Genomic DNA, 6,210 nt, shown 5'->3' with positions numbered 1-6,210 from the left:
GGCTAGGATCAGGGATGCTGCCGTTTCATCTACCTTTGGGTCTGTCCCAATATGGAAGAGCACATCCCTGATAGCCCCTGATGGGTGTCTCTGCAATGCAGTAGATGAGCATGTTTGGCTGCTATGCAGAAGGCTGCTGCATCAAACACCTCAGGGATTGTGTCCTCTTGTCAGTGGAGCTGGGAGGAGGTGAAGTGGTCTCTATCTATGTCTCATTCTGTCCAATAGACAACTCATTCATGAAGGATCAGTCCTCATCTCCTTCCTGAGTCTGGACACTGGCCCTGCTTCTTCCTTCCTGCTTTTGTTGGTGGAAACACTTTCACCCCTGACAAAATGGGTCCACATTTCTGTCACTGAAAAGGTGTTCATGCATATTGTCCCACTGCTGAGGCTACACAAGTATGTGAGAAAATGCATGGCTACCTATGCTAATCTGTTTCTCCTTCTTGTGCTATCCCCAGTAAGTGGTACTTCAACCAAGATCTTGCAGAGCCTGAGAGCTTCTCTTAATGAGACTCATAATGATCCCATGCACTGATGCATTACAAGACTCTCGCCACTCCTACTTTGAGGGACATCCTGCATTAGCCACACACTTTCACACCCCCCAACCCTTCTCTGTGTCCTCAGAGGGAAACCTCAGTGCCCACCACACAGGAGGCTCCAGCAGCACTGGCTTTGGAGAGACAGTCCCCAGCATTTCTTGGTGGGATGGCAGTGTTGGCTGCTCTCACATCTCCAAGAGGAAAAGTGAATACCCCTCCAGAGGGGGGGCTCCCTTTGCCTATAATTGTGATGCTGCCCTGGTGAGACGTACTGCCCTACTTGGACCTAGGTATCATGGTCCTGCCCCGGGCATCAGGCCCTTCAAGGTGCACTAGGGAGTGTTTCAGTCTGTTATGTTGAAGATCCTGCTTTGAAGTCTCTAAGTAGCACCTCAGACCCTTGTCCTCATTGTGGGCCTAGCCAGAGCAACACTCAGCATGTTCTGTGCAGGGAGAAAGCACTCGGGATTTGGCCCTCTCAGATCTCAGCTTGAGTTCATTTTCTAGGAAAAGAAAATGTCAGTTTCTGAGAAGACAGCCAGGCTGGCCAGCCCTTTGGTGCCCAAAGCAGGTGTGACTTGGATCCTGAGGCAACCTTGGCTTTCAAATCACTTACCTCAGCATTTAATCCCAGTGCAGTGTTTGCAAGGAAAGCCCTGGGGCTCATGCATCTGCTGCACCAGCCCTAGTCAGGTCCTGAGAGCTGATGTTGTCTTTTTTTCAAGGTTCTTATTCACAAGAGAGAAAAAAAAAAAGTGCTCTGAAAGCTTCATGCTGCTGCATCAGTCCCACTTCACTACTTGCCCTGGAGAAGGGATCAAGTCCAGCAAAGGGCTGGTGCACATGCCTTTGCTCCTGGCTTCCTCTTAAAGGTGGTGCAGACAGCAAGATGTGCCCTGATTTTACAGACTACAAGCTATGTTTTTCATTTGGAGCTCAGCTGCTTAGCATTTGTGCTGACAGCTGCCAATGTCTCAGCTGGATCAGTATGAAGTAGGGAATGCCTATTTTCTCCTTTACTTCACCATGTGTGCAAAAAGCCTGTGTGTGCCCAGGCAACAGTACCTGACATTACTGTATGTGTTTTGCTTCCATCTGGGTTTTGAAAAGTCCCTTCTGGGCAATAAATGGAGTATCTGTCTCCCATTGAGTTTTCTTTAAGTACTGAAGGCCAAATTAATTCCTTATCATGGTATATAGCCTCCAGCTATGTCTTACCCTAAAGGCCTGCAATGTTGCAGTCTTTATTGCTGTCTTCTGCATGTGGTTCAGATGTACATCACAGTGCCTGGGCCACTTAGCTGGGAAAATATCAGCCTCTAAACATGAACATTCAGGGTTCAAGTCCTTGTTCAGGAGACAGCCTGGCTATGTGATGCTTTTGCAGACTTGAGGAAAGCATGGCAACAACAAGCGCCATGCATTGAGGGTAGGATAACTTGGAAAACTGTCTCCACAGACAGAACTAAGCTCGGAGGAGTAAGGGCTAGCATTCACTGGGTTTGTTGCATTGGGAATTACCTGGAAGAGATAACAGGGGGCAATCCCAGAGGATGTGCCCTGAAAAGCAATTTGCTCCTGCCTTCCCTGGACTACTTGCAAAGTCTATGTTCCTGTGATATCTCTTCAGGCACACAACAGTCTATCATGCCCTCAGCTGGAAGGAGCCTTACTTATGTCTCTGGCATCTTGGGAAGGTGTTTGCATACTTGCTTTTGGCAGCTGCCAGGTACAGCAGCTCCTCCTCCCACCCCACAAAACCAAACCAAACCAAAATAATTATGGGAAATTAGTTTCTAAAGAGTTTCTGTTTCATTGTGAAGTTCTGCTCATTTTCCAAGTAAACCAGGCTGAACTCCTTAGACCTGGGGAGTGTGCAAAGTTGACGTGCATTCCAGAAACAGTACCTGCCTTGCACTTACATGCACATTTGATTTTCCAACTGAATGATCAAAAACCCATCCTGTGCTGAAACAGTGTAAATACAAGTGAGAGTGCAATGCTTTTGGCCACCCAGGGAGGCCTTTTATTACCCTCTGAGACCATCCTGTCAGCACATGGCTTGTCTCTGGGAACTGCTGACCATGGGCTCTTGCCTGCAGGCAAGAGTGTTACAGAGGTATATATGTGTTCATATGTATATGCACAGAAGTGTGTCTGCATACATGTGTGTCTCTACAGAAATATTTATAGAACTCATTGACCAAAACACATGTGAAAAGATTTAGATTCTCTGAAAACAATATTCTACCTTCAGAAAACTGAAATTGTTTAATGAAAATTTACAAGCTGACATATTGTGTTTTCATTTTTATACGTTATGTATGGCATATACGTAAAGACTAAAGTCTGTAGATTGTAGTAGTACAATATTTTGAAGAAGTTTTATACTTTTAGTAAGACTGATGAAAGACCCTTTCTGTCAGTATCTTTTATCTTAAAAATCTGTAATGTTTCTCAAATAGTTACAGCAAAATCATAGAGAGGAAGAAGTGTAGAATTATCAGAAAAATATGTAAAGGAAGTCAGCCAAGCAAGTTTTTCAAACATGAAGTCAGCCAAAAAAGTTTTTGTTTTTCACTGGTAGTAATTTAAGAAAGTTATTTGGAAAAAACAAAATTCAGACAATTAAAACAACTTTAAATAAACAAGATTATTATTATAAGACATAAGAGCACACTGAAAATGTAAATAAGCCACAATTCAGATGCATTTCTTCAGAATTTTTTATGAACTCTGAAACAGTTCTGTTAATATCTGTAAGGAAAATTGTTAGCTGAATAAAACAGGAAGAAATGTTTTCTTTCCTCTTTCTATTTCTCTGTCCCTTAAAGCAGTCTTTAAAATTTTATGTAAGCACAAGACATGGTAGCTATCTCAGCACAAATTTTGGTGGAGATCAATGCCCTTTATGGTTACATCATGTAACACTTAACATTTGTGAAAAAGAACCATGTTGGTAGAGGAACTCTCACCAGAAAGTGAGATTTGTGAGGTGGAGACTAATGGTATGAAATGTTGTCTTGCAACATTAGAGGATGGGCTGAAGGTGGGTTTAGCCTCCCTATCACATAGGTGGAGTTCATTTCATCTGCATGTAAGTCCCTACAATGCAAAGGTGGGACTTGATACTTTTCCCAATCACATTTATATAGGTGTCTTCAAGTAAGTTAGGTGTCTAAGCTACCATTAGAGTCAAAGGAGATTTTGAGCTTGATTAATTTACTTGAACATGTGTGTTTAGTGTTATTTGAGATGCTCAGGCATGTTCAGGACGTCCTTATGGGTCTTCCAGAGATGACACAGATATGGATGATAGCCCATAGATGACACTATGGCATATCCATGACCTCCTAAATTATAATCAGGAGTTCAGTTCCAAAAACTTACGGCATTTCAAATGACACTAGATGTCTGTCTGAGAATAGACAGACAGTGAGTCACTGGAATTCAGAGACTGATTCCTTTGTTTATAAAGAGACATGCATCACTTCATAGACTACACTGGCCATGGCCCAAACCATGTACATTGTAGCAGGTGTCTATGCTATTGGAGATGGCCACTGGCATTCTGCCTGCTCGCAAGCCACTACTGCAGAAGGCAACATGTCTTCTGTATGTCCCGTGTCATATTTCCAAGCCTATGTGTATGGATGAAATGTCCCAGGTGATTTTAGGTGGTAGTAGATGCCTCTGAATATGCACAACTGAATTGAGCCAGCCAGATTAACTTGTCTCATAGAGTCATAACATCATAGAATCATAGAAAGGTTTGGGTTGGAAGGGACCTTTAAACATCATCTAGTTCCAACCCCCTGCCATAAGCAGGGACATCTTTCATTAGATGAGGTTCCTTAAAGCCCCATCCAACCTGACTTTGAACACTTCCAATGATGGCGCATCCACAAATTCTCTGGGCAACTTCTTCCACTCTCTCATCACCCTCATCATAAAACATGTCTTCTTTATGATGAATCTAAACCTACCTTCTGTCACTTTAAAATCATTGCCCCTTTTTCTGTCACTACAGGCCTTGATAAAAAGTCTTTCTCCACCTTTCTTACAAGTCCCATTTAAGTATTGAAAGGCTACAATAAGGTCTCCCCAGAGCCTTCTCTTCTCCAGGCTGAATAACACACCTCTCTCAGCCTTTCTTCATAGGACACGTGTTCCAGTCCTTGGATCATTTTTGTGGCCCTCCTCTGGACTGGCTTCAACAGGTCCATATTTTTCTTAAACTTGGGACCCTGGAACTGGATGAAGCACTCCAGGTTGTGTCTCATAAGAGCAGAGTAGAGGGGCAGAATTACCTCCCGTGACCTGCTGGCCATGCTTCTTTTGATACAGCCCAGCGTACAATTGGCTTTCTGGGCTGCAAGTGCACATTGCCAGCTCATATCCAATTTTTCACTCACCAGGATCCCCAAGTCCTCTGCAGGGCTGCTCTCAATCAATTGATCCCCTAGTCTGTATTGATATTGATGGTTGCCCTGATCCAGGTGCAGGGCCTTGCACTTGGCCTTCTTGAACTGCATGGGTTTCACATGGGCCCACTTCTAGAGACTGTCAAGGTCCCTCTGAATGGCATCCCTTCCCTCTAGCATGTCATAGACATCTGGGGAGTAATTCTTATGCCTAAAGGTACGTGCCTGGGATCACATGAGACTTCCTCTGTATCCAAGATCTTCAACTGGTACTGGCAACTGTAACAATGGGGATGCACATGTTCTATAATGGCAGCTAGAAACTATGCACTTCAAATGCCACCAGATACTCCTATTTAGACACCTAATTACTTTTTTTGAACTCAGGTGAGCTGAATGCCTTCCTACCCTAAAGTCCTGTCAGTGATCTTTCCTATATCACTCTGGCAATGTGCTGGTTCTTCTTCTGAGGTGAAGTATTTGTGGATGGTTGTTCAGCTGAGGGGAACTGACCTAGGAGTTAGGGTGAAATAGCTTCTTTCTCATATTAAAGAGAGCACCTTTCACCTCTCTATTCCTAAGGCTGTAGATAACAGGGTTCAATATAGGGGTCACCAGAGAATAGAACAGAGAGAGCACTTTGTCCACATCCAGGGAATAACTGGATTTGGGACGTATATAGATGAACACAGCTGTCCCATAGAATAATGTCACTACAGTGAGATGTGAGAAGCGAGCGGAGAATGCTTTATACCTTCCTTTGGCAGACCTGATTTTGCAGATGGAGGAAATGATGAGGTCATAGGACACCAAAATGAGCAGAAAAGGCATCAGGGTGACAAAGGCAGCAGACAGAATGATCTGTAGCTCATTCTAGCAAGTGTCACTGCATACCAGCATCAGCACTGGTTGGATCTCACAGAAGAAATGGTTGATCATGTTGGACACACAGAAGGGCAAAGAGAAGATAAATGTAGTGTGCCTAAGGACCACAAGGTTGCCACATATACATGAGGAAGCAGCCAGCTGCATGCATACCTTCTTATTATGATATCCATGTAATGCAGAGGGCTGCATATGGCTTGGTAGCAGTCATACGCCACAGCAGCTAAAAGGCAGCACTCAGTAGTCCCAAAGAACAGAAAGAAATACATCTGTGCAGCATAACCTGCAAAAGAGATGGACGTATCACTTGAGAAAAGATTGACCAGCATTCTGGTGCAGGCTGTAGCAGAGTT

Source organism: Haliaeetus leucocephalus, unplaced genomic scaffold (genome assembly GCF_000737465.1).
Source record: "Haliaeetus leucocephalus isolate CR32 unplaced genomic scaffold, Haliaeetus_leucocephalus-4.0 Scaffold331, whole genome shotgun sequence".
In the NCBI taxonomy this organism is placed as follows: Eukaryota; Metazoa; Chordata; class Aves; order Accipitriformes; family Accipitridae; genus Haliaeetus; species Haliaeetus leucocephalus.
The sequence above is the reverse complement of the archived record's forward strand: the minus strand, read 5'-3'. Positions refer to the sequence as shown.